The following is a 17,009-nucleotide window of genomic DNA, read 5'->3' on the forward strand; positions in this document are numbered from 1 at the left end:
ATTTAGCCATTGGCATATATTAGCATTATAATACATAAGTTTGGTCCGCTTTCATGGCTCTGATTTTATGTTTGACAAAATGTAAACCATTTTTTTTGGTTTACATTTCTACATGCTTACGCTACACCTGCACTATTTCATGATTCACTGTATACCTTCATTTGCATGCTACACTGCTGTGCATGGGGTAATTAGCATACATGCGCCAGAGCTGTGCAGCTTTGGCATACGCTGGTAGTGCACATGGAAACAGCTCTTACCTGAATCGTTCAGCAGCCATATTTGGCGCTAGAACGCCGATGCTACTCTGGCGCATGGCGCAAGCTTCATGAATCGTGGGGAATGTGGAAGCTGCTGACCAAATGATTTGTTACTTGAATAATACAACTAGTTTTTTTAGGTTTACAACTAACTTTCATAATGACAAGATTGCATACTTAGATGTGGACCTTAAGAAAGACAAAGTTAAGAGGCAATATACTGCAAGAATTTACCGTAAAACAGCACATTCAAATTCTTTGTTACATTTTGCGTGCTCGCACCAACTTCACCAAAAAAGATCAGTTATTAAAGATCAGTTGGTGCAAGTGGCAAGAATGGTCACCGAAGAAGGGGCATTCCTTGAAGAGTGTGAAACTTTAAAACAGATGTTTTTACGTAGGAGGTACCCGGAATCATTAATTATGCAATGAATGATTTACGTTCAATATAAAAGAGGAAATGGTACTTATAGATGTATTTTATGTATGGAACAAACACCATGTACTACTAATACCCCATTGAACTCAGGCAATGGGGACATGCACGTTCCTATAGACACAGGTCATGTAGAGCAAACTCAGAAAACATGTTTTACTATTAGTTTTATTACACCATTTAGTTTAGATGCTTACAGCATCAGGAGTATACTAACAAAGAATTGGAACTTATTAATTACTGATAGGGAGGTAGTGAGCAAAATAGGTGAACACAACATTATGATGTTTAAAAGGGGTAGGAATATGAAAACCTTATTTGAGATGCGGAAACATACTGTGTATAGGACACCAGGAATGTTTCAATGCGACTCATGTAGAATTTGTAAATATATGGCTTCTGGGTGCACTTTCACTACTAGGTTCATAGGTAGGTACTAGGCTATCTGCCCGAGGGAATTTATAAGCCTAGCCAGAATGTGTTGGCTTTCCCCACCCCATTGATTAATTAACTGAGCCTCTGTCAAGCAGAGCCAATGAAGTGATCCCAGGAATGTACTTTCTGTTACCCATCCACTCGTCAAGGCTTCTCTTGAAGAGTGTTAGTGAGGTGCTCTGCCTAATGTAGTTAGGAATTTTGTTCCAAAGCATGGGGAGTCTCTGTGACAGGACTCTATCCCCCCAGCATGTTCTATTTATTGTTGTGGTGAGGTTTAGCTCACTAGAGCGCGTGGCTCACAGTGACTTGGATTTCTTTAGGTGGAGCATGTCCATCAATTCTGAGTTGGACATGGCTGTCTAAGTCAGGCAGAGATCACCTCTGAGTAAGCGATATGCCACTGAGTACAGCCGGAGTTTTTTCAGTCGGGCTGCATAGGACATATGTTTGAGAACAGTAATCCTCTTGGTGAGGTGCTTTTGTAGTCTGTCAAGCTGTTGGAAGTGTCTTGTGAGGTACATCCCAAATGGGGCATTGTACTCTATGATGGGTCTGATGAGTGTCGAGTAGAGGGGCACTATAACCTCTTTATTTCTAGACGTGAACCCCTTAGTAATTAGATGGGCCACATAGAAGGATTTCCTAACTACTTTGGCAATATGATTGTCAAAGGAGAGATTACTATCTACCTGGGTCCCCAGATCTCTTATTACCTCTTCTGTATTGAGAGACCTGCCGCCTATGTGGTAATTTGTGGGTGTTTTGTTTTTCCCAAACGGGATGACTATGCATTTTTTGGCATTTAGCTTGAGGCCATGACTTTGACACCAGGTGTCTGTCTCAGTAAGGCATTTTTGGAGGATGTCTGTGTCAGCTGGAGAGTCAATTATGTCTCCCAGTTTGCAGTCATCGGCGAACTTGGTTAGCCATAGTCCTCCTGTGTTTGCTTGTACTTCTGAGAAATATATGCCGAACAGTAGGGGTCCCAGAACTGAGCCTTGCAGGACACCACTTGTGACTGGTTTAGAGTCGGACCTGGAGCCCGCCATTCTTACCGTGTGAGTTTTGTCTGTAAGCTAGTTGGCAACTCGTCTTGTGATGTAGGGGTTTATGTTCAGGCTGGTGAGTTTTTCTATAATACCCCAGTGAGGAATGGTGTCGAACGCCTTGACGAGATCAAGGTAGGCTGTGTGAACCACCTTTCCCTCATCTATGGCCTTGGTAACTGTCTCGAAGAAGTCAACCAGGTTTAGTAGGCATGATCTACCCTTAACAAAGCCGAACTGGGTTGGATCAAGTGTTTGGAGGTTCCCAATGTCTTTGTTAATGAGTTCCATGATGATGCGCTCCATAGCCTTGCAGACCAGGCTAGTCAGGCTTATGGGGCGATAGTTACCAGGGTCAGTTGTGGCTCCTCCTTTGTGGAGGGAACAACCATTGCTGTGCACCATTCTATGGGCATGTAGCCTGTGGAGAGGCTGAGGTTGAAAAGAGTGTTTTGGTGGGTGGATGAGTTTGTTCTGTAGTTCGTGCAAGACACAGCCTGGGACACCATCTGGCCCCATTGATGCTGTGTTTTTGGCTTTTGAAAGGGCTGTTTTCACCTATGCTTCTGTGATTTCCGGGACACTATACTTTTCCGGTATTGTTGTAGGCCCTTTTGAAGGTGAGAGGGAGGTGAAGTTGGCAATATCAGTAGGTTCAGTATATTTTGTGTTATTTTGCTCTATCTCAGAGCATATCTGCGAGTTGCCACTTAGATTTTTGACATAGCTAAAGAAGGCTTTGTGGTTATCTTTTGAGTCCTTGGCTATTTTTCTTATGAAGTTAGCCTTGGATGATTTTATGAGGGACCTTAGTTTCTTACTGATACTGATAAGGGATGTCTTTCCTTCTTGGGATTTGCTTTTTTTCTGAACTAGTTTTCTCCTTTTGTTGTATAACCTGTTTATGGCAGGGGTCCACCAGACTGGTTTTCTTCTCTTAGGGGAGTGAGTCTTGGTTTTGTTAGGGATGGCATGATCCATGCATTCTTGTAGGTACTCATAGAGTGCAATTGTAAAGGATTATGCATCTTGGGCAGTGTTATCCTTTAGCTTGGGGGCTGTGAAACTTACCACCTCTGACTTAAGTAAGGTGAAGTTTGCTTTAGAAATGTTTTTCGCTGTGGTTTCCTTGGTTGGGGGTGGTGGTGGGGTGTTTACATCCAGGGTGATTAATTTATGGTCTGATCTAACCAGGGATGGGTTGACCTTCGGTACGGAGCACCTGTCACCCATGTTGGTGATGACCAGGTCCAATATGTTGTGGCCTCTGGTAGGGGAGTTTACCAGCTGATCCAGGGAATTTGAGTTGATAAATTCCAGGAAGCGCTGAGCCTGGGAGTTTGTACTCAAGTCGTTTTTTCAGTTAATGGTAGGGTAATTAAAATCTTCCAAGATCAGGGTGTTCGGTAGGACCTTCATGTTTTCCAGTGTCTCCAGAAAGGCAGAGTGGTGGTCCTGGGTCATGGAGGTTGATCTGTACAGGCCACAATTTGCATTGCAGATTTGCCCGATGTTAGTTGCACATGGATGATCTCAGAGGTATCATGCTGCGCCACTAACCTGGAGGTGTAGGTATCCTTGATGAATATGGATACACCCCCTCCTTTTGTGTTTTGGTCCGTGTTCTGTGGCCGAAATGTGTGGTATGAGTTGTAACCCAGTAGTGCTGGCGTGCTCTCTGAAGCCTTATACCAGGTTTCAGTTACTGCACAGATGTCGACGTTCTCCATACTTAGGAGTGCTTCGAGCGCATGTATTTTGAGATTTAAACTCCTGGCGTTGAGTAGCATAATCCTCAGTTTTTTACTTGTGCTGTTTACGGAGGTGGGTTTGAATTTTGTGCCTTGCATAAAAAAGGCACTATGGGGGCAGCAAGAGCCTTGGCCAGTATTCAAAAGCCAAGGGGTGACAGGAGAAAGCCGTCTCTTGCGAAGCAATGTGGCTTGTCGAGCATGTCATCCCAGGCTGACAGACACTGGATCCCCTTTGAATGACACCAGAAGCTTAGCCAATTGTTTAAATTGATCATTTTTTTTTATACTGAGGTATCATTCTTGGTGAGGGCAGGATGCTACTCAGGGTCAGGGTCATACCCGCCTGGGATACATGATCAGAGAGCTCTTTTCATGTAGTCCAGGGAGGTCGTTCACACCAACATGAAGAATGACAGAGTCATATTTGTACTTGTTCTGAAGTGACCTGAGTGCTTGTGTTATGTGGCGGATTCTGGCTCCTGACAGGCAGCTAACAGTAACCTTCTCCTTGTCCAGCCTAGTGAGTGGGGCATCAGTGTGCCTGACTATTGAGTCACCTATTACTAGTGTGTTAGGTATGCTATTTCACCTTAAGGGCTGTAATTGTGCGGCACATTGATTTTGTGTTTTATGTGTTGTCTGATTTGTAACGGGAGGTGCAGGTTTTGTGGGTGTCTGCTTTGGAGCTCTCTGATGCTTTTGCAGGTTTTTATTTAGAGCCTGTGAGTATGATTTCATGTATTTATGTGTATCTTTTGCCAGTGCTAGTTTAGTAGGTCTATGTGAGGCTGGAGATGTGGTACAAGTGTTAACCTTTTCCTCATGACTGTCTGTTCCAGTCTTGGGTGGAGATACTTTAGCCTCCAGTTTGGCTGTATAATTGCATCTCTCACATATGTTAGTGTTTTGTGGTAGGAGGAGAGGGCTGTCTGTGTACATGAGGCAGTTGTAACATTGACTCAGGATACCCAGATTTGCCAGCTGGACTGGAGAGTACACCTGAAGTTGCCCTTTGGTCATGCCTGACTAGTAGGGTGAGCTGCTTAGTCGCTTGGTTGGTGAGGGTTGGATAAAGAGCCTTGCCCTGCTGGGCAGTCAAGTGTCGGGGTATATTAGTGCTTGCTATTAGGTCTGAGCAAGTGCTGGACTGTAGGATGCTTTTTGAGTGCTTAGGTTGAGAGTTAGACTAGTTTCAAGTGAAAAACTGAAGGAGACTTAGTGGAGCCAGGAATAATTTAACCCTAGCTAACTGGTGCTGCCCAGTGCGCAAAACCATGCAACATGTTTTTTAAACTACTAACTTCTGGGCTGGAACCACTCCTCCAGGGACAGATGGCTGCTCAAAGTTCCCCTCTCTCACAGGTGAACAAAGAAACATCCCTCTATCGAAGTAAGGTATGGGCAACTCAGAAACATGTAACACAGCCCTGAATTCAGCACTAGCCTGAAAATTGGACTATACTAACTTAGAAAGGTGGGAAATAAGACATTTATTTATTTATTTATTTGAAAAGATAAGGCAAAAACAGTAAAAAGTACACTTAAAGCAGCTTTAAATGACTACAAGTGATCAGAAAAGGCTATCCACTTTAGTGTGTAGCCTACAACAGTTAAACAATTTATTTAAACAAAAACAAGTTTTTAGAAGTGCAGGCAGTCAAATAAGTACAATATGTGAAAAAAAAACAAGCTTTTAAATCACAATATGTGCTGGAAAATCAGCGTTTAGGCGGAAAACAGTTAAGTACAGCAAGAAAATACAGAAAACTGATACTCAATCACTCCAAAGTGTCTCTTTTAAGCTAGAAGGCTTATATCAGTTTAAGGCTTTCTAGTGCTTTCCAGTAGGTTAGTTACAGGAAAGATGGGAAACAAGTGCAGATGTGGTCTTTTAAACCAGAAAGTTGAAAGAGATGGACAACTTCCCGAATGGTCAATAAACTACAATTCCTGGGCCAGAAACCACTCCTCTTGTGGTAGACAGGCTACTTAGTACTTAGGGGTCCCTTTGTCATAATTATTGGAAAAACAAGAATTACTATGGCAGTTACGGTTAGATTCTTGCAAATATCCAGGTTTGAATGAAATTATTTTGATTACATGTATTTTGAAGTTGAAAAGGCTCAAGATAATAATTATATTTTAAAAGTTATTTAAGTTAAGCAATTGTTTATATTTATAAACCGTTGCTTTTTTGGTATATGTATATTTATGGGTCTACCTGATAATGCCGAAAGCTGAGAAGAACGACAACGAGATAACCGACACCGGAAGATTGACAATGGAGAAGAACGACAGTTGAAAATCACAATGCTGAGAACACCGCCATGTTAAGGTAAGGGTGCGATAGGGACAGACGTTAGGGTCAGGGTGCGGGTAAGGTAAGTGTGTGATAGCGATGGATGTTGAGTTAGGGTGCAGGTGAGGTAAGTGTGAAATAGTGATGGACATTAGGTTTAGGGGCGGATTAAGTGAGTTAGGGTTAGGGTGCAGGTAAGGTAAGTGTGCGATAGTGACAGACTTAAGGGTTAGGGGTGGATTAAATGAGTTAGGGTTAGGGTGTGGGTAAAGTAAGTGTGCGATAGTGACGGACCTTAGGGTTAGGGTTTGGGTTAAGGTTAGTGCATAGATAGTTATGTATGTAAGGTTTAGTGTAGGTTTGTAAGGTTGTTGGTGTGCTTGTGTTGTGTGTGTGTTTTTCAGAAAAGATATTTGTTTTGCTGATTGTTGGGATTGTGGTTTGTCAGGCATGTGAAGTTTCGTGTTTTTGAACTTTCGGTTTTGTGGTGTCACTTATTTCACTGTCGGTGTTTTGGCATGTTGGCGTTATCAGGTAGACCCATATTTGTATATACTTTTTTAAACTTTTTATATTGCTTATGATTTTTATGACTTAGGGTTAAGAACACAGGTCCTTGATAATATGTTTTGTTGACTGCATGTTGTGAAACTTGTTTACTTTAAACTTGTAAAATGAGTATTTTTAAAGATTTGACTGAGTTTTTCGGTACAATTTATTGGTGGATGATCACATTGGAGGGTGTGTGCATGATATTTAAATGCTGCTAATGGATTGTAACTTTATCTGAAGAAGTCCAGTCATTTGACTGGATGAAAAGCACTTCATTATACTTTCTATTTTATTTATTTCATTAAACTTTTTGCTTAGTGGAGTATTCTTGTTCTTTTACCAGCAGTTATTGTTTTGGTCATTTGGCTTGTGGTTTTCCTAGTTCGTCAGTGTGTTATGTTAGCTTCTGGAGGAATTCTTAATACTTCATTGGACTTAATTTCTCAACCCCCTCAGGCATCTCAAACCCTTTCCAGAGATGTGGGCAATTTGATGGTCCTCATAGGTGTTATGAACCAACAGTTGGAGGACCTGGTAGCTCGAGTTGATGGATTGACCCAATTAAATGCACCATCTCCTGAGAATCCACCGAATGGTCTAGTACTGTTAAATGGAACCAACCAAGGCAGTTCTGTTTTGTTGGAATCAAACAGTATAAGGTTGGTTAACTCTGTTAATAACCAGGGTGGTTTGTCGGACTCTCGGAACTTAACAACCAATAGTACGATGCATTCACACACCTCCTCTGGGATTATTGGACTCCCTCATATATCAGGCTGGTTAAATGAACAACCAAGCTTACAGAACACTACTAAGCACTCTGTGCATTGACATCTGGCTGGGGGAAGTGTTACTATTGCCTCCAAACTTAAAACCTTGGATTACAAGCTTTTGAAAATTAAAAAATTACAATTGGAGGTGAATTACTTTATGGAATGTAATAAGGAAGGTATTGTCCCAAAAGGACCCGGGCTTGGCAGTATCCCACAGGACTGGATGCGGGGTCAGTTTTTCATTTGGAACTGATACAGTTATTCAATAAACATGCACTGGAATTGATTAACTTGATGTCCAAACACTATCAGACAACTATTGATATTTTGGCAGTTGAAATTACAGAGCTGGACAATGAAATAAAAATGGACTGTGATTTTATTCATTACCAGTTTGATTATAAGAGAATCTTTAATACTATTGACCAGCAGGTCTCTAAATGTATTGATACTAAAATTAAGAAATTAACGAGAGACTTGAATGACTACAAAAATGGAGTAGCGTACCCAAAACCACCCTCCTCACAAAATAGGAATTTTATTGGTCGAGCACTCACACACCCACAAAACCAGAAAGTGAACTCAGAAACAAACAAGGAGGGCTTGATGTCACCTGGTTTAGGTTTGAGTAACTGAGGCAGAGATGAACAACAAGAGTGGATCCCTAGTACACCACCCCATAATCAAATAACACTTGGAGGGTGAATAAAGAAGGTAATAACTAACAGCACCAGGACCAACAGGGGTTTTCCAATACCAGAGGCCAGAACCATCAACAGGCTTACAACACTTGGAGTGCCAGCAAGAACAACAACAAAAAGGGAAGGTAAACAACTGACCTATGGGACTTACTTCATGCACTAAAAACAACAAAGAATGTACGATTATTCAAACAAAGATGGTGACTTTAAAATGTATAATTTTTCTAAATACGAAGTGGACCCTAGTTAATTGAACTATTTTCTAAGGGACTAACTTTTGTACGTATAAGATGGTTTGACCTACCTAGGACTTTAATAGACTTGAAACCGTTTACTCAAAAGTTAAATCTGACTGTACTGTTTGGTAATAACTTTATGGAACATAATGACTTGAGAGTTCAAGTACTTGTAACCCTCCCATTCACCCTTTATTAACACTTTTTGAACATATTTGTGAACCTGATCTTAGGTCTCTGTACAACCATGCTAAGAATCTAGTGAATGATACATCTTTTAACATATCAAAAAGAGAAATGGAAGCGTTGTGTGAACTAAGATCATTACCAGTCCGCATTCTCAAACCCGATTTGGGGGTGGGGGGGCAGATTAGTACTAAGGGACACACAAGACTATTTAGGGAGGATGCAAACAGTAGTGAATGGTGACACATAAGCCAAAGTGAGTTTAAACAACTTGAATACAGCATATAATCACATTCAATCATTCTGGAATGACTTATTTAATGACAGAATGGTGGATGTGCACACGCTTAACTACTTGTCAACTCTTTCACCGAGAGTACCTGCCTTATTTGGCATCCTTAAAATACATAAGAGTATCATTGACCCTCCTATGAGGGCATTAGTAGATGCCAGATATTCCATAACATATGCTAGTGCAAAGTTGGTGGACACTACTGATAAAATACGTAGAATGTGAAACAGATTTGTAAGGACTCATGGGCACACCTCTCTGCTATTACTACACTTGAGTATGGGGAGGATTTGAACTTCCTTACAATAGATGTTATAGTTTTGTATTTTTCAGTTCCATAAGGGTTAGGTCCAGAATGGGCTGTAGATTGATATGACATGGGGCTTCAAACTCCGAAGTTAGATTAATTGAAGTGTTAATGGGCATCATTTCATCAAATAACTAAGTGATGTTTAACAGTGAAATTTACCTCCAAAAGGTAGGGGTAGCAATGAGCTCACCTTGTGGAGCGAGTTTCGCTAACCTGGTGATGGCCCATTGGGAGTATCAATTTATTTTTAACCACACTGAAACTAAGGCCTTAATACACTTTTACACTAGAGTTATTGATGATATTTTTATCATTTTTAAAGATAATGTGGAAGCTGCTGACCAAATGATTAGTTACTTGAATAATACAACAAATTTTTTTAGGTTTACAAGTAACTTTCATAATGACAAGATTGTATACTTAGATGTGGAACCTAAGAAAGACAAAATTAAGAGGCAAAACACTGCAAGAATTTACCATAAAGAAAATATTCAAATTCTTTGTTACATTTTACAAGCTCGCACCCACTTCACCAAAAAAAAATCAGTTATTAAAGGTCAGTTGGCACGAGCGGCAAGAATGGTCACTGAAGAAGGGGCATTTCTTGAAGAGCGTGAAACTTTAAAACAGATGTTTTTACATAGGGGGTACCCAGAATCATTAATTATGCAATTAATGATCGAAGTTCAATATAAAAGGGGAAATGGTACTTATAGACCTATTTTATCTATGCAACAAACACCATGTACTACTAATACCCCATTGAACTCAGGCAATGGGGACATGCACGTTCCTATAGACACAGGTCATGTAGAGCAAACTCAGAAAACATGTTTTACTATTAGTTTTATTACACCATTTAGTTTAGATGCTTACAGCATCAGGAGTATACTAACAAAGAATTGGAACTTATTGTTTACTGATAGGGAGGTAGTGAGCAAAATATGTGAACACCCCATTATGATTTTTAAAAGGGGTAGGAATATGAAAACCTTATTTGAGATGTGGAAACATACTGTGTATAGGACACCAGGAATGTTTAAATGCAAATCATGTAGGTTTTGTAAATGTATGGCTTCTCAGTGCACTTTCACTATTCATGACAAAATGTATAAAGTTGATGGGAGATACAACTGTAATTCAAAATCAGTGATTTATTTAGCGCAGTTCAATCATGTCCAGTTTTTTATGTTGGTAAAACCGACAGGAAACTGAGAGAAAGAGTGTATGAGCTCACTTACAGTATCAGTAAGGGTAAAACTGAGATTGCTTTACCAAGACATTGTGCAAGTTACCCAACACATGTATTTCACTTTAGAGTTATTGAGCAGATAGTACCCGATGTCAATGGAGGCCCTTTTTTGTTATTATTGGAAAAACAAGAATTACTAAGGCAGTTGCGGTTAGATTCTTGCAGATATCCAGGTCTAATGAAATTATTTCAATTACATGTATTTTGAAGTTGAAAATCTCTTAAGATAATAATTATATTATATTTTAAAAGTTATTAAAGTTAAGCAATATTTTATATTTATAAACCATTGTATATTTATATATACTTTTTTATACTTTTTATATTGCTTATGACTTTTATGACTTAGGGTTAAGAAGAACATAGTTCCTAGATAATATGTTTTGTTGACTGCATGTTGTGAAAGTTGCTTACTTTAAACTTGTAAAATATGTATTCTTAAAGATTTGACTGAGTTTTTTGGTACAATTTATTGGTGGATGATCACATGGGAGGGTGTGTGATTGCTATTTAAATGCTGCTAATGGATTGTAACTTTACTTGAAGAAGTCCGGTCATCTGACTGGATTAAAAGTGCTTCATTATACTTTCTATTTTATTTATTTCATAAAACTTGTTTCTTAGTGGAGTATTCATGTTCTTTCACCAGCAGTTATTCTTTTGGTCATTTGGCTTGTGGTTTTCCTAGTCCGAATCCAGCATTGCTTATGTAGTGCAACTATGTGTACTGTCATGTACAATTGTCTTTGTGACAACACCTTTTATTTAAACATCCACTTAGGAGATGCATTTTCACTAGCAGAGGGCTATCCTATACATTTCTATTACACTCTGGCAATACCCAGTTTTGGAAACACCGTGGCTACATTATACTTTCAAAAATGAACTACATCACAGCTGTAATGTGACTTATCCTGTAGCACTGGCTGTTGATACTGCACTCTGTAGACTGCATAACTAAATAGATAAAAGGTTTGAATGCAACAATGACTGACTACTGTGACTGTGTTTGTGCTGTGTAGAGAAGTCTTCTTGTACTTATAGGCTGTGTAGCTGTTAACTGTTATTGTGCTCTTCAACCGCCTTCTTTCCTTCTTAGACGAACATCACCATATTAAACACTGCTGATGTCATCCATTCAAATATCTACTGTCACAGCTGTTAACCAGCATTTGATGTGGCCCATGCAATTCAGCCCATGCTCTGACTTTGTTATCTTAGGTAGACAGTTCTAATCCAGCCATTACTCCTTAGAATCACATGTGTCAGTATGACTATGAAAGTGCATGCAAGTGACATTGTTGTCACTCAGCTGTTTGCTTTGTACGTGCATAGCTGAGGATTCCTATTACACGAATATCTGCTTATTTTTCACACAGAAATGTTTTATTGGATAATAATGATGCAAGTGGCTGATTTCTGGCTTTTATAGAACAAATTCTAAAGCTATTCCTGTGGCATGATGAAACAAGACAGTGCTCTGAATGTTGTTGCCTTAGTACGGCATGTGTTCAAATCCTTGATTATCAACACATTGTGCATGACTGCCATTCGCACTTCACAGTGACAGCTGTGCTACAAAATATAACATGTAAGAAAAACACAAAAGGCCAGGCACCAGAAACCTCTGCAGCTGTAAAAAATGAAGAACAGGATACACACAAAGCTGCTGAGAGTAGGCTCCAGAATCCACAATGAACTTGAAAAATACCAGGAAACGAATCTATGCAGAACTGCTTTATTACAACACACTAGTGCTTTCACAAAATGCTTCTTCAGGTGTAAAACTGATACAAAAAAACACACCTTAAATAGCCAGGTTGAATAATCACATGATGCACTCTAATTAACTTTTAAAAGGGAGACCTTAAAATCAGTTTAAAACATACATATACACTACATATACACTATTAATAAAACATACACCCTGCATAAAGAACAGATATATAACAATATATATATAAACACATTCTAATGAGCATATAAGCATATTTAATAAACAATCTACGATTATTATAAAATAGAAAAATAAAAAATATAAAAAACAAATAAATAAATAAAAGACAGGAATTACCTATGTAGAGCTCTTTTACCAAGAACAGGCTTCAAAGGCACCTGTTCATTTAAACTATGACCATAATTGGCTCTAAGCATGACTATCCACCTAGCCTCTACTTCCTCAGTTCTAGCTCTAATATCACCCACTCTAACACTCTCATATGTCCTAGAGACAACCATAAACATAAACTTATGTTGTACACCCATATTTTGTACATGCTTAGCTAAAGCATTAGTATTACTCCCTTTACCTATATGGTAATAATGCTCTCTTATTCTATCCTTTAGAGAACGATCTGTCTTGCCAACATAGAAACATCTACAGGCAACACAGTTAGCTAAATAAATCACGTGCATAGTTTCACAATCAGCCTGAACCCTGATGTCATACACTCTGCCTGTGTCAGGATGTGCAAAAAAAGGCTCTTTATTAATGTACTTGCACTGCGAGCATTTACCACATGATCTAGTACCAGGTACTGTCGGGGCATACTTTACTTCCCTAACATTACATAACCTTCTTCTTAAATTCTTCTTATTCTTAAAAGTGAACTGAGGTCAGGGGCCTATAATTTCACTTAATTACGGATCAGTTAACAGAATATCCCAATGTTGGCTAATAATTTCAGTATATCTCATAACATCTCTTGAGTAAGGAATACAAACCTTAATATTATTTGCTCTATTGGTATTGCCACCAGCTGACCTTTTTGAGAAATACGGTTTGGCCCTACTCTCTCTCAATTTAGAGACTTGAGTAGCATTATACTCTACCATCCCATAATCATAACCTCTCTCTGTAAGCTCATTAATGGTCTTATGTTTCTGCTCTTCAAATTCGCTATTCTTTGCACTCAATCTAGAAGCCCTATAGAATTGATTCTGGACTACATTTCTAAAGACATAGTCTGGATGCATGCTATCCCTAGATAGCAAACTATTAACGTGACATTCCTTTCTATATAGTCTAGTTGACATCACATTAGAACTGTCCTTTTCCACTATCATGTCCAGAAAATTTATACTAGCATCTGAATAGTTCAAAGTGAACCTCAAAAAGGGGGTGGTACTGTTAATGTACTCAACAAAACTCATTAGTTCTAAAACAGAGCCTCTCCACAAAATAAAAAGGTCATCTACAAACCTTCTATAAAATATAATTAAATCTTTAAAAGGCCCTTCTTCTAAAAAATCTGTCTCCCATTTCATCATAACAGCGTTCGCATAACTATTTGAACAGGCACTACCCATCGCCACACCATTCTTCTGCCAATAAATCTGATCACTGAATAAAAACACATTATTCAGAAGAACAATAGACATCAAATCAATGTATAAATGAATTTCATTCATACTATATAGATTACTACTCATCAGTTGTTCTTTCAAAAAAGCAAGCCCTATATCATTGGGTATTACTGTGAATAATGAAACGACATCAAAGGTAACAAACAAATATTCCATATTCAACATGCCACAGTTAGTGCCTTCATACAGATCACGGAGAAAGTGCTCAGTATCTTTAAGAACAAATACTGAATTATCTATTAAGGGCTTCAATTTTTTCTCTAAAAATACTGAAATACATTCCGTACACCATCGCCTTCCTGCAACAATAGTACGCATAGGGGGTCTAATCAGATTCTTTTGCAGCTTAGGTAAACCTTGTATAATAGGGACGGTATAATGAAACACCCTCAGAAACTTGAAGAGATCCTCTGTCAATAACCCTATTTGCAATAAAGACTCTAATTGTTTATTAACCAAAATAACCATTGATTGCATATGAGCTCTGGTTATTTTCTCATAAAAGTCAACATTATTCAACATTTCATACATTAAACAGTCATATTCCTGTCTATCAAGTAAAACAACCCCCCCCACCTTTATCAGCTGATCTAACTACAAAGTTAACATCATTCTCAAGAGCACACAATGCCTCAAATTCAGCCTTGGATAAATTATGTTTTCTACCACTAAAATTTCTATCTTCATAGACTTTATAGAAATCAGATAAACACATTTGTTCAAAAGCATTAACTAATGGTATAGGTTTAGGAATAAAAGTACTTGGTTTTCTCAGAGAAGTTTCTGAAGTATTAGTGTTATGTTTAAACATATACTTCAGTGTAAGGTTCCTAGTAAACATTTTAAAATCAAAAATTATGTCTGTAATAGACATGTTAGCAGTTGGTATAAACGATAAACCTTTACTTAAAATATTGACTTCCAAAGCAGTTAATTCACGTTTTGTTAAGTTAGTCACTAATGTCTTACTTGTTGAAACACCTTTTTGATGGTATAAACTTTGTTCACTTCTTCCTCGTGCTTCCTCTTGTATCGCGTTGTACTCCTCCCTCTGTCTCTGTGCTGACTGCTCTGTCTCTGTGCTCCCTTTCGATTCGATGAACTGTCCCTCATGGGAAGTGGAAAATTCAAATGAAAAAATGGCGCTACTCCATGAGGCTGTGCTGGTATAGCAATAGCTTCGTTGTTATCAGCAGTGGAAGTATTACACTCTGATTCCCTATGCACTTCAGCCGAAGTAATAATAGTCTTTTTTCTGGCTCCTAAATTAGATGCACTATCATTCTGTGTGCAATTGGAAAGAGGCGCTCCTACTAAGGTGCGTGTAGTTTCTCTTGACTGCTTCTGTTGTTGTATGTCAACGCTTTCACTATCAGTTCGTAAATCTACGTCATTGCATGCTTCATATGAGGCATGAGATTCCTTACTGAAGCTGGTAGGCAAATTGCGAGGCCAGGTGAAAATATTGCCCAATGAGAAATCATGTCGATCCCTCTGCAATTTATTCAATTTTATCTGTAAAAGTTTACATTTATATGCACAAATATTACCTAGGGTATCTGTTAATCCGTGATCTGTATGAAGGCACTAACTGTGGCATGTTGAATATGGAATATTTGTTTGTTACCCTTGATGTTGTTTCATTATTCACAGTAATACCCAATGATATAGGGCTTGCTTTTTTGAAAGAACAACTGATGAGTAGTAATCTATATAGTATGAATGAAATTCATTTATACATTGATTTGATGTCTATTGTTCTTCTGAATAATGTGTTTTTATTCAGTGATCAGATTTATTGGCAGAAGAATGGTGTGGTGATGGGTAGTGTGTGTTCGAATAGTTATGCGAACGCTGTTATAATAAAATGGGAGACAGATTTTTTAGAAGAAGGGCCTTTTAAAGATTTAATTATTTTTTATAGAAGGTTTGTAGATGACCTTTTTATTTTGTGGAGAGGCTCTGTTTTAGAACTAATGAGTTTTGTTGAGTACATTAACAGTACCACCCCCTTTTTGAGTTTCACTTTGAACTATTCAAATGCTAGTATAAATTTTCTGGACGTGATAGTGGAAAAGGACAGTTCTAATGTGATGTCAACTAGACTATATAGAAAGGAATGTCACGTTAATAGTTTGCTATCTAGGGATAGCATGCATCCAGACTATGTCTTTAGAAATATAGTCCAGAATCAATTCTATAGGGCTTCTAGATTGAGTGCAAAGAATAGCGAATTTGAAGAGCAGAAACATAAGACCATTAATGAGCTTACAGAGAGAGGTTATGATTATGGGATGGTAGAGTATAATGCTACTCAAGTCTCTAAATTGAGAGAGAGTAGGGCCAAACCGTATTTTTCAAAAAGGTCAGCTGGTGGCAATACCAATAGAGCAAATAATATTAAGGTTTGTATTCCTTACTCAAGAGATGTTATGAGGTATACTGAAATTATTAGCCAGCATTGGGATATTCTGTTAACTGATCCGCAATTAAGTGAAATTATAGGCCCCCGACCTCAGTTCTCTTTTAAGAATAAGAAGAATTTAAGAAGAAGGTTATGTAATTTTAAGGAAGTAAAGTATGCCCCGACAGTACCTGGTACTAGATCATGTGGTAAATGCTCGCAGTGCAAGTACATTAATAAAGAGCCTTTCTTTGCACATCCTGACACAGGCAGAGTGTATGACATCAGGGTTCAGGCTGATTGTGAAACTATGCACGTGATTTATTTAGCTAACTGTGTTGCCTGTAGACGTTTCTATGTTGGCAAGACAGATCATTCTCTAAAGGATAGAATAAGAGAGCATTATTACCATATAGGTAAAGGGAGTAATACTAATGCTTTAGCTAAGCATGTACAAAATATGGGTGTACAACATAAGTTTATGTTTATGGTTGTCTCTAGGACATATGAGAGTGTTAGAGTGAATGATATTAGAGCTAGAACTGAGGAAGTAGAGGCTAGGTGGATAGTCATGCTTAGAGCCAATTATGGTCATGGTTTAAATGAACAGGTGCCTTTGAAGCCTGTTCTTGGTAAAAGAGCTCTACATAGGTAATTCCTGTCTTTTATTTATTTATTTGTTTTTTATATTTTTATTTTTCTAT

The sequence above is a fragment of the Protopterus annectens genome, chromosome 4.part1, assembly GCF_019279795.1.
Source record: "Protopterus annectens isolate FY-2018-M chromosome 4.part1, PAN1.0, whole genome shotgun sequence".
NCBI lineage: Eukaryota > Metazoa > Chordata > Ceratodontiformes > Protopteridae > Protopterus > Protopterus annectens.